This window comes from Dipteris shenzhenensis, chromosome 20, assembly GCF_047967505.1.
Source record: "Dipteris shenzhenensis isolate YYH24624 ecotype China chromosome 20, Dip_SZ_1.0, whole genome shotgun sequence".
NCBI classification, from domain to species: Eukaryota; Viridiplantae; Streptophyta; class Polypodiopsida; order Gleicheniales; family Dipteridaceae; genus Dipteris; species Dipteris shenzhenensis.
In genome coordinates this window covers 2,287,473-2,304,675 of record NC_141615.1, presented here as the reverse complement: position 1 = coordinate 2,304,675, position 17,203 = coordinate 2,287,473, and the positions used below count along the sequence as shown (strand labels likewise).

Below are 17,203 nucleotides of genomic sequence, written 5' to 3'. Positions count from 1 at the left end.
CGAAATTATCACCCAGATACTGCGGTCCGTTCAAGATTATTAAAAGAATTGGACCAGTTGCATATAAACTAGAATTGCCTCCTGATGTTAAAGTCCATCTAGTCTTTCACTTTAGTAGATTGAAAGAGTTACTGGGTGCGGTTAATCAACTCGTTTCTCCTCAAGAAATAATAGAAGTTACATATTCGACTTTTATTCCACACAAACCAGAGAGTATTCTTGAATTTTGTGAAAGACGGATTCGGAATAGAACTATCACGGAATACAAGATCAAGTGAAAGGATCGTATTGAGGAGGATGCAACATGGGAGTCATTACTTAACCTCTAGAGGACATTCCCAGGTTTTCTAGCGAAGAGAGTTCTTAGAGGAGGGGGAGTATGTCATGTGCACGGATTAGCATCTGACGTGTATTGGGGTATACAAGACTAGCTCAGGTAGCTTGGGGAGGCTTAGGGCTAGGCATGCTTGATTCTGAGGTCAAGTGGCAAGGGTATGAACCAGATAGAGGTCTCCGCTATTTTTGGCGCATTGGGCCTGAGTCTATATAAGGGGCCCAAAGGTTCAGTTTTCAGTGAGCCGATGGGAGCAAGTCTCGTTCTCTAGTGCTAGGTCTGATCCTGGATTGAGTCGCGGACGCGTGCCTGCATCTTAGTATAGCCCAAGGCCCAGCAGCAGATCCAAGGCCTCTAGGCGCCACTTGGTGGTATGGGACACCGGGCTGGTTAGGATCTGGTTGGGAGTTTGTGCCAGTAGCTCAGCTCGTGGCTCGGAGGGGACATCTCCTAATTCGGGATCGTATCCCGTAGATGTCATGATTGGGTGGTGAGCAGCCTGCTCAAATTCCTCACGTTTGGTGTGTTCTTGTGTTTGCTTGCAGATCAGAGGTTTCAGGAGTGCTGGGGTCGTGTCATGGATGTCCTTCCCAATAAGATATATCATTCTATTAAATAATTTGCCAAGTGGAGGAGGAGAAAGACAAACCGACTGAAAAAGAACCCGAGTCAAAGACCTTGCCCAGATGGTTGTATGAAAAGGTGAAAGAAGCTCATGTGATAGAAGAACCTTCAAGAAGTGAGGATGGACTCATGAGATCTGTATATAAACTAAGCACATGGATTTGAGATTAAATATAAGAAGGAAAATACCTGCAAGTTACGGACTGCTTTGTATGGGTTCAAATGCTTGAAAATTTAAGATTAATGAACAGTTTTAAGAAAATGGATTTAACAAGAGTTCATCTGATATATACAAAGCATGATGACAAACACAATATAGTTCTCATTGTATTATATGTTGATTAAATGATGACTTTACTTCTAAAATGTCAAATCAGATCTGAATAAAGCCTTTGACATGAAAGATCTTGACTATATGCATTATTGTTTGGGAATTGAAGTCTAGAGAGACAAGGACAACAACATTATATTCCAAACAAAGGATGCGAATGAAATTCTCAAAAGATTTCAAATGGACAACTGCAAACTGATAAATACATCAATGACTCCAATTGAAAAACTATCAAGGATCTGGGTAGTCTTGGTGTGAACATTGGCAACTTGTACATAGCCTAATACACCTGACTACCACCAAATGGGGCATACCTTTTTTAGTTAATGCAGTGTTCCAATAAATCGCTAATATCAAAGAAATCCATTAGAAAGCAACAAAGAGAATTCTCAAATATGTCAAGGAACACTGACTTACGGAATAAAATCTAAGCAACATTATGGAAATATTGAGGTTTATAATAGTGATTAGGCTAGACGTTCAAATGAAATATCTACTTCTGGATATTGCTTCAGTATTGGATGATAGTTGGGTGTTATGGAGCAGCAAGAAAGAATGCACTGTTGCTCTATCATCAATGGCTAATTAGACCGATAGAATGGTGCTAGGGTCTTTGTCTTCTGCAGACAGTCGCTGTAGCAGCCACTGTTACGCTCTAGTTGAGGTGGCATGACCTCGGAAGAATTAGTTGACATTTCCCTTAAGGATCTATGTTTGTAATATATTTGTTTGCGCTTCATGTAAATGATCGAGAGGGAATTAATGTCAAGGTCCTAGGTGAGGGTTGATAGCACCAGACTAGGTGGGTCTAAGGCTAAGGGCCTAATGCAAGCAATGTGCCTAGGGGCAATTGGAATTAAAGTATCCCAAGAGAGGGGTGAAAAGATGCATTAGGAAGGCCCTATGATGATGACATGTGGCATCTAGATCCATCTAGGGAGATGGGGCTTGTTGGAATTAGAGAGAGATGAAGAAGGAACTTTTATGTGATTTTTGATTTTGATTTCTCTGTGAGCTCTCACGCTTCAACAGGAATTGGCTGGGTGGAATTAAGGTGGTGCTACTCCCGTGATCTGCAGTAGTAGGTTAGGAAATGTATGTTACATTTGGTATCAGAGCCCAGGCTAGGTGAGAGAGGGGATCTGTGTGATTGGACGGAACGTGAAGTGCATCGTGAGCGTGAGAGCAAGAGCACGAATGGTTCGTGGAGGGCGGAGAATTGCGTATGTTGAGCGCATGCTACTAGTGATGGCAGCGTAACCTGAAGCGGTCGGGTACAAGGGTGACGAATCGATATTGGTGGTCCTCCCGCACTGGCTATCAGGACTGTTGTGTATCCTTGGTGAAGGAAGACTTTGAAGAACGTATCAGTTGCTCTTTGGTAGCGGACAGCAGACTTAGAGCGCAGGGTGGCACGAACGGCCATCGAAAGATCAGAGCGCAGGAAAGGGGTGCGGGACTGTTCGTGGGCTTGACGGAGAGGTTTGATCGGCGCTGGCCTACGCAAACAGTGTTGAATTAAAAGACCTACGAAATTGAGGCTATACGTGGCGATGGGCGATGCACGGGGTTCGTGACAGTAGTGGGAGTTTCGAATTTGTTTCATCAGCGAAACTCCACCGATGAAGGAAGAGAGGTGACGGGAGGAGTCGTCAGCGCAGCAAACTCTAGTTGAGGAGCGTATCAATTGGTGGTACCAATCTGTTCACCAAACCAGAGCCAGTTGTCCAGTTAGGGTAACCAGACAGTTATCAATCCAATTACTGAGAAAAAAAACAGAGAGTTTTCTTTGGCCACCAGTTTCCTCTTATCTGCTGTCAGTTAATTTCCTGTCAGAAACACAGAGTTTTGCAGAAACCTAGAGACTTGCAAAGGCTTTGGCAGAAGAAGGCTTCGGGACATTTGCGCTATGTGAAGACTCCAGGGGTATTAAATCGGGTGGCAGGAGCAAGACCAGGGAGTACACCCATTTTCCCCTTTGTTTTTGTCATTTCTGTTTTGTTAGAAATAGATTAGGCTTTTGTGGTTGTAGCAGACTTGGGATGGACAGTCTTTGAGACTATGCCTGTGTGCTTCAGTCACAGTTGATTTGCAGGAATTTCCCTAGTATAGGGAAAAAGTGGTTTGGGGTATATTGTGATATATGCTTGTGTCAAATGCCTAGTTAGTGTGAATCTGGGATTGCAGGTATTCCCTAGTATAGGGGATTGTGTTAGAGTGCCAGTACACTGAATTTTGTCAGTTTGTAAGTACAGTGTTTAAAAAAAGCAAAACACCCATTGACCTGAATGGAAGCAGAAGAAGGAGCTTCCAGGAGTGAGTCAGGAGTCCGGTCGACCAAGCAGGTGTCGTGCCCAGTAGCTCACACCTTATCTGGCAGAATTGCATTACTTGAGGATGCCTTGCAGCAGTTATTAGCGCAACAGTTACAAGCAAATGCAGGGCAGTCTGAACTTAGAAGAGTGATACACAGTATGTCTGCCAGACCTTCTCGAGATGAGAAAGCAAAGGCTCCAATGGAACCGGAGTCCAGTATCCATACGATCGAGCCTAGAAAGGCTAAAGTACCTAATATTGCCAATTATAGGCCGGAAAGTATTCTGGTCGGATGAATGACCGTAGTTCTGATGTCATTGAGACCTGGTTACACAAATGGGACGAGGCGTTCGCCATTTGTGAAATCAGAAATGATATCAAGAAGATCCGCGAGGCCACCCACATGTTTAGTGAGGCAGCGGATCGGTGGTGGATTAAACAACAAAAAGATGGTATTGCATCCACTACCTAGGAGGGGTTTCAAAAGGGAATTCAGAAAACACTTCTTACCTCCTGACGAAGCATCCCGAGCTTGGGATTAGTATAGAAACCTTCGTCAGAGAAATTTGTCAGTGGCAGAATACACTGATAAGTTTCGAGAGAGCGTAATGAAGGTTGATGAACCCCTACCTCAGTCAATCCAAGTGAAAGATTTCATATTTGGATTGAATGATCGGATTAAAATGGAAGTTTGGGCTAAGTATGCGAACACATTGGATGATGCAATAGCCATAGTTTTGAACTATGAAGATGCCAAGGGCAGCAAGCCAAGTGGGTTTGCACAGGTCGGAACCCAGTATGGGTACCAGAAGAAATCTGGGTTTAAGAAGAAGTGGATTAGTAAAGGGAGTGGTTCTCAGCCGAGTGATCAAGCCAATCAGGCGAAACCAGCTGAAACTCCTAAATCAAGTATCACCATTGGAGTGAAGAGGAAAGTAACACCAATGGCAGCCCGGGCTTGGTCTAAGTCTTCCTTAAACCCAGAGCAAAGAGAAAAAGCGAGGAGAGAAGGCTTGTGTTTTGGTTGCCTTCAGTCTCATCAGTGGAAGGATTGTCCAGGAAATAAGGATCGTCGGATGGCTGAGATGGTAGTCTCAGAATGCGACGTGGAAATGGAGGGAAGTCCCAGAGCGGAACAGATGCAGATTCAGCTAGCGGGACCTTCTCAGAGGTCAGTACCTTATTTGTTATGTGTGTCTGTTGCTAAGCTAGTAAGAGTACACCTGATAACATCCTATCTAAGCCCGCAGCAACGGGGTATACAGCCTTTAATGATACGGAGTAAATTAAGATGAAAGGACAAGGGGCCAATCATGATGTCATTGTGTTTTTTGACTCGGCGTCAACGCACAATGTGATTAACTCCAAGCTCGTGAAGAGGCTAAAGTTAAAGACTAGTCCATCTGACTATGTGTATACAGTCAGGATGGCAGATGGAAGTTCAACTGAAGTATGGGACCAAAGGGTTACTCAGTTGGAGCTTCGTTTTCAGGACTATGTTGAGAAGCTTGATTTTGAAATAACTAAGCTTGCTCATGCAGATATAGCCCTGGGTATGGCGTGGCATTCTAGGAAGAATCCAGCCATTGATTGAAAAAAGCACGTATATCAATTCAAGATGAATGATGTGCTATATGTCTTACGAGGTGAGAAAGATGGACCTCAGGGACCGTTGGTTTCCGTGATGGAAATCTGAAAAGCTCAAGAAGAGTTTTTATTCCTTTGTACGGCATCGGTAGAGCCGGTTGATGATTCTTCGGCTAGCACTGATGTTGTTCAAAGTGGTGAGATGGCCAAGCTGGCTAATCTAATAGCAGAGGAGTTCTCTGAATGTTTTAGGGATGAGTTACCTTATGGGTTATCTCCAGACCGGAATGTTCAGCATAAAATTGAACTGATCCCGGGGGCAGAACCTGTAAATAGACCTCCCTATAGAATGAGTTTTACCGAAGAAGCGGAGTTGCGAAGGCAACTGGAAGAATACCTCAAGTTGGGGCAGATTCAACCAAGTTTCTCACCTTTTGCTTCGCCAGTGATATTAAAGAAGAAAAAGGATGATCCGTTTCGCCTCTGTATAGATTACAGAGCATTGAATAATATCACTATTAAGCACAGATATCCGTTGGCTCGGATTGATGATTTGCTAGATGCATTACATGGAGCCGTGATTTTCAGCAAGATAGATCTTAAGTGTGGCTACCATCAGATCCGGATTAGAGCCGAGGATGTGCATAAAACCGCTTTCAGAAGCATGTTTGGTCATTATGAGTTTTTGGTAATGCCCTTCGGACTTACCAATGCTCCAGCTACATTCGTCATGCTTATGAATGATTTACTACGTCCGTATATCGGAAAGTTTGTAGTACATTTTATTGACGATATTTTGGTATTCAGTAAAAGTATTACTGAGCATCGTGAACACTTAAGAATAGTGTTTAGTACTTTGAGGAAAGCCAGTCTTTATGTAAATAAAAAGAAAACTATAATGTGTATGGTTAGGCTTGAATATTTGGGATTCATAATTACTCCAGAGGGGGTAGAAATGGATCCAAAGAAAGTGGCTGCGATACTGACTTGGCCAATCTCTCAGAGTCTGACCACTTTGCGATCATTCTTGGGATTTGTCTAATTTTATAGAAGGTGTATCAAAGGATATTCCGAAATAGTATCGCCATTGACTGATCTGACCTCAGATAAAGTATCTTTTTTATGGGAACAGAATCAACAAGAAAGTTTTAACACCATAAAACAAGCTGTGGTCACAGGACCGGTGTTAAAAATAGTTGATCCCCAGAAACCGTTGTTCCTGGAAACGGATGCAAGTGGCATTGTGGTAGGAGCGGTTCTTCTTTAAGAGGGAAGGCCAGTAGCCTTTGAAAGCAAGAAGCTTTCTCTCTCTCAGCGAAATTAGCTAACTCATAAATTGGAGTTGTATGCTGTTATCCATGCTTTGAAAACATGGAGGCATTATTTGTATGGTTCAGAGTTTTATGTGGATGTGGATCATGATACTTTGAAACATTTCTGTAAATAGCCTGATTTGAGGGGCCGCCAAGCTAGGTGGGCATAGCTCATGCAGGAGTTTAATTTGACGATTCGGTACCGAAGAGGGAAGGATAATAAGGTTGCTGATGCGTTGTCTCGCATTATGCACAATATGAGTTTTACGGTATTAGAGAGTGCTCTAATGATCGAGATTAGAGAAACTCAAAAGGTAGATGAGTTTGTCCAGAGTCTATGGCCTAAGGCTCATGTGTTAAAACCCGGGGAAAACGAAAAGGATGACGTGGCATCCAGAAAAGGCCAAACTTATGCAAGATATACCATAAGGGATGGTATGCTGAAAAGAAATGGCAAGGTTGTAGTACCTAGTTAGAATGATCTCAGGTAGAGAGTCATTCGACAGTGCCATGATAGCTCATGTGCGGGACATCCAGGAGTCGAGAAGACATATGATCTCGTGAAGCGAGATTTCTTTTGGCCAAAGATGAAAAAGCATATTCATTGAATATGTGACACGGTGTTTTTCGTGTCAGGTAAGCAAGGCCGAGCGGGTGAAGCCACCCGGACTTTTACACCCCTTGGAGATACCACTAAGTAAGTGGGAGAGCATTTCCATGGACTTTATTGTAGGGCTGTCTACAATACAAGGTGGATATGATTCTATCCTTGCGGTGGTTGATCGTCTAACCAAGATGGCTCACTTCATTCCGACTAGAGAGTCTGTTAGTGCGTCGCAAGTGGCGGATTTGTTTATTAGACATATATTTCGTCTGCATGGATTGTCTAGATCCATAGTGTCGGACAGAGATGTCAGATTTACCGGTCATTTTTGGACAGCGGTATTTGAGACACTAAGGACTGAGTTGGGAATAAGTAGTGGGGATCATCCTGAAACGGATGGTCAGACGGAGAGAGTCAGCCAGATTTTATAGGATATGCTGAGGGCATATGTGTCATTGAGGCAACATACGTGGGACAAGTGGTTGCCATTGTTAGAGTTTGCCTACAATGATAGAAAACATTTCTCTACGGAGTTTAGTCCATTTGAATTGAATTATGGTTATAGACCAGCAAATCCAAGTACAGTTGGAATACCTCAGAGAGTGCCTAGTGCCGCGAACTTTGTGGTTCATATGCGAGAGATGCTAGCACTTGCGAGAGCTAATATCCGCCAGGCTATGGATAGAGCCAAGGAGAAAAAGTTTTTCTCAGAGTTCCTTCGCACTCGAAGTCTTTAACTTCAGGAGAGTGTGCTAAGTTATCACCTCGATACTGTGGAAAGCGAATAGGCAAGGTACCCTATAAATTAGAATTGCCACAGGGTTGCAAGGTGCATCCAGTGTTTCATGTTTCTCGTTTAAAGAAATTTTTGCATATAGGTGACTCACTAATTGAAGGTGTGGTTTTGTTTCAGGAGATAGAGGATAATGCAAGGCGCAAACCAACAAGAATCCTGGACCGAGGAACAATGCAAGTGCGAAATTGGAAGATACCCACGGTGTTGGTTGCATGGCATGGTCAGCCTCTATCAGAAGCTACTTGGGAATCCGTATACTAGTTGCGGAGAGTGTTCCCAGACTTTATCATGGAGGACGCTGATGTTTGAAGAGGGAAGGAATGTTACGCTCTAGCTGAGGTGGCATGACCTCGGAAGAATCAGTCGACATTTCCCTTAAGGATCTATGTTTGTAATATATTTGTTTGCGCTTCATGTAAATGATCGAGAGGGAATTAATGTCAAGGTCCTAGGTGAGGGTTGATAGCACCAGACTAGGTGGGTCTAAGGCTAAGGGCCTAATGCAAGCAATGTGCCTAGGGGCAATTGGAATTAAAGTATCCCAAGAGAGGGGTGAAAAGATGCATTAGGAAGGCCCTATGATGATGACATGTGGCATCTAGATCCATCTAGGGAGATGGGGCTTGTTGGAGTTAGAGAGAGATGAAGAAGGAACTTTTATGTGATTTTTTATTTTGATTTCTTTGTGAGCTCTCACGCTTCAACAGGAATTGGCTGGGTGGAATTAAGTTGGTGCTACTCCCGTGATCTGCAGTAGTAGATTAGGAAATGTACGTTACAGCCACTGTACCATGAGCCTAGGGCAGTCAACTGTACTTGTTACTGCCAACCATGCTACATAGCAGGCCCACCGCCTGACGCATGGCTGATTGGTCCTGTGTGGACTCTATCTGCTGCCACAGACATGCGAATGACAGTCCATATTGTGCATCCATCCTGACCGCTTCCTTCGGTCTGCCGACCAGTCCTTCCTTTGATCTATTTATTCCAGGCTCTAGCTGCAGCCCTACATGTGCACCCTTCTGCCCTCCACTTCGGACCTTCCAGAATTCCTTCATGTGCCTTTAGATGCTGCCCATGTGGCAGCCTATATGGATGCACGCATGGCAGCCATTGTAGGAACTTTTGCCCTTCTTTCTGATCTGCCCCTGTGGTATCATTCTCCTTTTTCCATGCGGCTTCCCTAAGATTCCAATCATGCTGCTGGTACACCTGCCCCTCATGTGGGGGCTCACTATTGGGGAGGTGCCCCAATAATCCCAACACTCCCGATCCTCCGCCCTTACTCCCCATGAGAGGCAGATGAAGACTCATCATCCTCGTCCTCGTCACATTTCTCAGTCAGCCTGCCATGTGAAGTAACAGTTTTCTGCACACAGTTCTCAACAGATTCTTTTCACACTTTTTGAGACAGCCTGCCTTCTTCGATACTTACACGAGGGAAGTATTTATTGCATTTTTGCTGAATCAGAATCTTCTTCTTAAAGCATTGGTTGAGTTGAGTGCTTGTAAACAGTGGTAATTGTGCACGCATCTTCCCTCAGGATTGGAGCCCTTGGAGTTTTGAGTACCTAAGTTAGGCTATCTCTGAGATGCTTTTTATGTACATAGAGTAGTCACTCATCCATAGGCTTCATTCCATGTCTTGTACATAGTTTCCGCTTGGGTAAAACTGACAAGTCTGGTCTGCCTGAAACCTCTGTAGTGAAGTTTGATGGTAGGAACTTCCCTTCCTGGGAACTTTTTGTCCAACTTCTTTTCATGGGGAAAGGACTCTAGGGGATCGTCTCAGGATCAGATAAGAGACCTGCTAATAACCAAATGGCCCATCGTAAATGCCAGTAACCAGAGGGCCCCTTGTCCGTTCTTTTCCCGAGAGAAAAGAACTATCTATTATAAAACTTTGAACAATAGTGATCAACAATCCATGAGGGACTGGCCAACAAAAAACACTGGTGTCCTAGACTCCTCTCTACCCTTCTCCAAGGTGGCTCATAGGGTATAGATGTTACCATGCTATATATTGAGAAGGTGGTTGGAAGACGTACCTGCTGCCCTTCCATCAGTAAGCTGCAATGTGCTACCTAGATATTCCAGGCAATGTTACTAGCAACTATCTGCTAGACATGAGGGCTTAGGTGTCTGCGGAAGGGTGGATGGACTGCCCTCACGACCATCCTCTTCGCTCACTTGCTGATGTGGATCTCTAGTGCTCAGCCATAGACCTTGGCCATCAAATGGCCGAGGGTAATCGGCAACGACCATACGGCTCCCTACCTTATGAATGAGAATGGTAGTATTAATATTCCAGGCCATGGGAAAGCCAATACAAAATGCTTTGTTAAAGAAATGCGGTAAGATCGGAGCAAGTATATCCAAGCTTGATTTAGGAGCTTTGCTTGCAAGCCTTCATGATCTTTAGCTTTACTATTGTGTAACTTTTTTATGGCTTCTCTTAGGAGTGAGGCAGTGAAAAGTGTGAGCTAAGGGGGCGAGGTTAGGTTTAGGCTGCTCTAGGACATCATTAAGAGTGCCTGCGAAAGCTTTGTAGAGGGGGGGGGGGGGGTGAAGAGATAGATGTAGAGATCTGGATGGAGGGAGAGGTTGTTAATGTTTGTAGAAGATTATTAGGCCAAGGAGGGAGGGGCAGGAAGAGAGAGAGAGAGAGAGAGATTAACGTCCGCGGAAGGCCTCACGGGCCTATGGGACAAAGTGCGGAAAACACAAAAGGGGAAAAAACTCATACAAGCCACAAAGGGCTGGAGCAAAGGGCGTGCTAAGGCCCTTGCTGAGTACTATGCAGAAATAAAGCGCTCGATAGCTCATGCAAAGTCAAATACAAAACATGTTGTATCATATCATATCATGTCATGTCTACGAAAGAGAGAGAGAGAGAGAGAGAGAGAGAGAGAGAGATTTTATTAATATCTACGACCAAAGGGTCTATGAGATTGAAGAAAACTAGATACAATGAAAGCTAAGAGAGGGGGGGGGCTAAATGCAGGCACCCATACCCAAGGCTGGTGTCTGTGATGAGAAAATAAATACATTGCGCTGTCACATCGAGAAAGAAAGAAAGGATGTATTAACGTCTCGAAAGGCCTCGTGGGCCTATGAGACAAAGTACATACCAAAGATAACTCATACAAGCCTCTAAGGGGCTGAGGCAAAAGGCTTGCTAAAGCCTTTTGCTGAGTACTAAGCTAAAATACTAAGTACTCATAACTCAAGTACTCAAACACAGAGTGAAAACACATAGATAGGTGCCATGGTGGCTACCTTATGGGTTGCGAGAATATCTCGTATTTGTATCTGTCGGGTTGTCTCCTGTCATGGTGGTGGACGTGGTCTCCGGGATCTCTGTATACAATGGCCATATCTAGCGTGACACCTCTGTTCGGGCGACCCTCTCCTCCTAGTAAGGCAGTGATGGGTTGGACCTATCATGCGTGCCTTGGTCCATCTCTATGTCGCAATTGATCTGTGGTCCCTCTATGTGGTTTCATCCCATTGGTCAATGTGGTCCTCATGTCATCTATCTCCTCATCCTCTACTCCATAGTTACCAGAAACGGCCGTTTCTGGCTTGGAAATGGAAACGGCGTTTCTTCCAAAAATGTCGTTTCGTAATCTTTGTTTGTTTGTTTTTTCTCCCTTTTTTTTTTTTTGGGTGTGTGGCCCTCTTTTGATTAAACTTCTTTTGATTAAAAGGTTTTTCGTCGATTTGTCGCCTCCTATCGTCGTTTTCGTTGCCTCCCGTGTTACTGCTCTCCATCTTGGTGCTTTCCAGCTTCTCCATCTTTGTCATTTGATTCCTGGCCCTGGCACCCACAGCTTGGTCTCCTCTCCATCGCTCTATTTTGCAGGTTGGTAGCTGCTCTCTATCCTCAGCCTACTCTCAGCTCTCCATCCCTTCTAGCTCTCTATCCTCCTCCTACCTCTCATCCTCCTCTTACTCCTACCTCTCCATCCTCTGTCACCTCCTTGTCCTCCTTCTACCTCTTCATTCTTTCTCACCTCTCCATCCTCTCTCTCACCTCTCCATTCTCCCTCTCAAACTTCAGATTGTTGTAAGTTCAAAGTTAGAAGTTAGAAGTTAGAATCATAGAAGCATGCATGATGCTTGAACTATAGATAATTGTATATGTAGAATTTGCACTCTATTGATAATTATATTATGTATAAAAAATAAATTTTTATACATAAATTGTATCATATTGCCGTTTCTTTCATTTTCGTTTTTGCGGGGCCCAAAAACTCCGTTTCTCAGTTTTTCCCATTTTCGTTACGTTTCGGCTGGCAACTATGCTCTACTCCTCCGTGTCTTGGGGCAGAGTCGAATGTGGGAAACTCTGTGATGTGTCACTGAGCACGATCCACCTCTATCCCCTGTGCCCTTGTCTCCTCGTATTGTCTGATCTGGCATAGTAGAGTCTCTTTGTGTCGCCTCATCTCCATCAGGCAGAGGCCGCCATAGATTTGGTCATGAAAGTGAATCAATTTGGTGGGAGGCTCAAAACCAAGTCCCTCCTAGAAGAGACATTGTTAGCATCCTCGAATTATACTAGGCAAATGCACAAGAAATGCTCCTTTGACTCCACCTCCCCTAATGTATATAGATCGCAAACCCGCTGCTCTCTAGGCGTACATGTGGCTCTCCTTGTCTCGATCCTAAGCTGATGGGATGAGACCCGTATCTGTCCAATAGTAACCCTCCGGGCATGTGAGACTTGTCTATCCTCTAGATACCAAGGTTTGATAATCATTGCATCCTCTAACACTGTCAGGAAGTGGTCTCGGTAAAACTCTGTCTTGGTGGGGAACTCCTGGCCCCCCCCCCCCCATGTCCGTGATGTATAAAGTCGGAGTAAGTCCAACCGTAGGATACAGTTGATCTCCTCGCGAGGTACCAACGGGTCAGGGGCATCCAAGCTGGTACTGAAAAGGAGGGAGACGGTCCATTTGGATACCCTGTCTGTCAAATCATCTGGACACATGTGCGTACCATGCTGTCCTGACCCCACTCTCGACTAATCATATAGATGACTCCAATGCCAACCTAGGTAGTCTCCATCTGGATAGGCCTAAACCTTGTGAAGGTAAGTGACCATCTAGAAGATGGCATGAATCTAGAACGGTGTCATGGTGAACTCTGTGTGAATGATTTGATGAGGGACCGATGGCTTACTCCTAATCATAATCACCTGAAGCCTCTCAAAGTTGCCATTAGGCTTCGATAGGTCACTACCCCAAAAAGGTGCCGTGTACATGGTTGTAGGCCTCACAAGTATGTCAAACAGCCACCCCTTCGTCGGGGGTCTTGGAAGTGTGCCTGGGAGCACTGCCGCTCAAGTCGAGCTAAAGCTCCCTCCCCTCGTGTGAGCTGTACCCTGGATGCATAGGTCAACGTAAAGATCGGCCCTGTGAAGATTGCCCCTAGATAGGTTTATGACTCCACAATCTCAACTGGCTCCCCTTGGTCGGTGAATCCGTTTTGGTGAAGTGCTACTGACAAATATAAAGGACAAGGGAAAGTCCTTGGCTGTTGATCTCATTGTCCTTCATTGTTGACCAACTAGTCAACGCTTGGTAAGGGCGGCTCGTGTCTTCGAGGATGAAAATTAGTGATGGATCATTGCTAATGCTCATCATGATGAGATGAGCCTATCCTGGTTCCTCCCTCCTCCTCCCTTGTAGTCTTCTGTGAGTTTCCACCCCTGGTCTGTTGAATCGTGCAATGTGGGTCTCTACTACGTCTAGTCCCCTGTTGCCCCTGGCTCAGGTCACTTGATAAATATTCCATGATCATCCTTTGATTGGGCTTTGATAATCCCTCATGTGCCCTCCCCTGTGGTCACATCACGTGATCTCTATGTCTTTGGGCCTTGAGGAGAATAATCGCCACATGTTGCTGATTGGAGAACTCTCTTGTGGGCCAAAAAAACCACCCACCACTAAATAGATAGTGATGCCATCCATGGATCTCATAATACATAATGCACCAGAATGCGAATTGCTCCTCAGTGTCAGTCTCTTGCATATCACATAAATTGCATATTTGTCTCTCACGTGGAATGCCCTCTACTCATCCTATTTGAACCTATAGCCTGTGAGTGTAGCCATGTAGTTTGGTAAACCTATCCTTTGAGATAGGCAAGTAATTATCTTTGTAGAAGCTGAGTTTTATCGAAAGCTCAAGTGGCGCTCGCCAAGTCCTGCATGTGGAGCTATAATATATCCTCTCTGATGACATGATTCAGCTCATGATAGATAGATAGATATGTATGTAATTATGTATGTATGTATGGAGAGAGAGAGAGAGAGAGAGAGAGAGAGAGAGAGAGAGATGTATGTGTGCATGTATGTATGTATGTATGTATGTATGTATGTATAGATAGATAGATGTATGTATGTATGTATGTAGAGAGAGAGAGAGAGAGAGAATGTTTGTGGAAGGCCAAGGAGGCCATGAGACCAAGCCATATTATATAATGTGAAAAGAGACTCTTGGTAGGGAATCATAGATATCAAGTACATCCTTACAAGTTGACAAAAGGGCATAGAGACCCCATGCTTGAGAATGTAAAACTTGTCATAAGTCGTCACCGATGACATGATGAATCTCCTGCTATGTTGGACACAAGGGGGATTCTAGATAGGACTGGTATGGTGGTTGGTAATCCATAGACATGCCATGTGAGTGGAACCATTTGGTGGCTCGTGTGTATCAACGTTGCTCCTCTTCCTCGGCAGGAGGCTATATAGATGATGAAAGCACCATCCGAACTCTATTGAGTATGTGATGATCTGAGATGAGGCATCAATTTGAAGAGGTCTTATTGCAAACTCTATAAATATGATATCAACCTCGTTCCCCAATCGTGTGGGAAAGCATTATGACTTATAGCCTCTTGAAGCCTATCCATGCATCCTTTTTGAGTTCTACTGCCCAGCAAGCTCTTGCATAAAAGGTTACTAGTAGCATTAGAGAGTTGAAAAAGAGAGGCTTTGTGTTGGCATGTTGAAGCATTCTCACTCCAATCTTGCTATGAATGCATCTACTTTAGTCAAGTTTAGCTGCATTGTCACTTTTATGGTGTACTTGGGGCTTGTGAAAATGCTTTCCAAGTATATGGAGCACTAGCTATCTCGATAGGTCACTACAAGGCTGAATGGCTCACATGAAGTGGCTTCATTGGTATTGAAGGTCATTATCTTTATTTGACCTCGTTCAATCTTCTTATCTCGGCTCCCACAAAGAGTTTGGAAAGATGTGAAATGCATCTATAGTCCCTTTGCTATGTCGGAGATTAGCATGACATCATCAACATAGAGTAAAACGAGGATGAGGGTTTGTGGTAGTGTCGATTGTTGTTGCAAACGGCCTTCAAGAAACTAAAGGGCAGTAATCCGTGTCTACCCAATCATAAACCTCATAAATAGCCACAATGCAAGCTTCAATCACTTCCACCACCTAACAATGTTTAGAAATAAACTTCAAAAACAACAATGGGGAGGCTTGAATGCCCTTGCTCAGTGAGAACAGTACACAATACACCCACTGGCCCCAAATGCCTTGATGCCCCTTTCGGTATTTATTTAATGCTTCTGAATGGAAATGCTTTACACGAGGGGCTCACCCTTGTTCTGTTCCTCTCTGCAGATCCTCTGTCTATCTTCTTGGTACCTGTTCCACAATGCGCCACCAGAATCCAATTGGCAAGGCAATCTTAGGCATCCACCTTTTGACCTGACCCAACTGAATGACATCCAAGCTTCCAAACCACTAGCAAACTGTGCTCAAAGCAGCCTCAAGGCTTTCACATGCAACACACTAGCCCTGTGGCCTGTAGGGACCAGAAAGGACTTCAAACACAAGAAATACACTGCATATAACTTCAAAATAAGAAATGACAATCGAAAGGAAGATAATAACCAAATACCCGCCGTCCGTGGTAGAGGGGTGAGCTCAATCTTGGCACCTATCCCCTGGTCAGGCTCCCAGTAGGGTGCAGGTGTCTTCCTGCCTCCGAGAGAAGAGAGAAAGAACAGATAGAAGGCAGAAGGTGGGCAAGCAAAGAGCTGTGGAGGTTTTGGGCAACAAATCTACCCCGAAAAGCCCCTAGAATGCGTGTCTTGGGGATAAATTCCCTCGGGGTTCGTGCCTCAACTACAAATACCTTGAAAACCCTGCCCAATTGTTCGTACAATTGCCTCGAAATGCGCGCTAGATGTTCGTACAGCTCCTTGGAAGGTGTGCATAAGATCCGTACTAATCTGTACAGCCTATAATAAATGCACCATATAGCTCGTACAATAGTCCGTACAGGTTGTACGGATTGCCTTGGGAAGCGAGGAGCAGGAAGATGCGTGTGCAAGAGTAGCAGAAATTGGCAGGGAGAGCAAGAACAAGCAACCAAAACAGCTTCAAGAGCTTTTGCCAACTGTGGATGCTCCAGGAGGGAGAGGGAGAGAGATGGTAGGTTGGGGGAAGCACATGCATTTGCATGGATGCCACTTGGCCCTTCATTAAAGTCCTGACCACCATACCAAGGACAACCTTGGGCCCCAACTTTAAAACCCCTCTTAGATGCCTATGCCTTTCCCTTAGGGCACTTAGAAATCGCCCCTAGGTGCTTCTAGGAAGTTTGCACTTTCTATAGCCAGTCCCTCACGGCCAAACTATTACTAGACTTAACCATGGTTAATCCGTGGTTGAGTTACATTAAACTTCACATCACGGTTAATCCCTGGTTGAGTTACATTAAACTTTACATCACGGTTAATCCCTGGTTGAGTTACATTAAACTTTACATCACGGTTAATCCCTGGTTGAGTTACATTAAACTTTATACGTCCTTGTGACATACCCTCCTCTTAAACAACAAACTACTCAAGCTGATGCTGACAACTTTCAGGAAAATAAAGGAAAATAGGCAGATAGCCCATACCAGAGTACACATCATCGGTAAGATACACCCTGCAATGATAATATGGGCTAGAAGAGCTCGAGAGTCCATCCATACATCAATGCATCCTCTGTGTAGAGTGTCGCGAGAACACCCATCATGGAGACCTCACGGTAGAAATACTATCAGCAAGCATCATCTTAGGTGAGACAATCGGCGTCACTAAGCGATCTCCAGATACGTGAGCAGTCTATATCAAAGAAGGGGAGGTGCTGTCGTGCTCTTGAGCACCAGGCAATGCTTCAGATCTCTACTCTGCTGAACCTGTAGGAGCTTGCACCGCCATGGGCTCAAGCTGAAATACGTCCAGGTAGAGTTGCTAAATTTGAG

General features: G+C 44.5%; 1 protein-coding gene across 4 annotated transcripts in view; it reads left to right on the top strand.

The window, feature by feature from the left end:
- LOC147889125 (CDPK adapter, putative (DUF1423)) overlaps positions 1-17,203 on the top strand; it is a 42,240-nt gene that overhangs the window by 20,455 nt on the left and 4,582 nt on the right. The gene's annotated exons all lie outside the window — the stretch shown is intronic.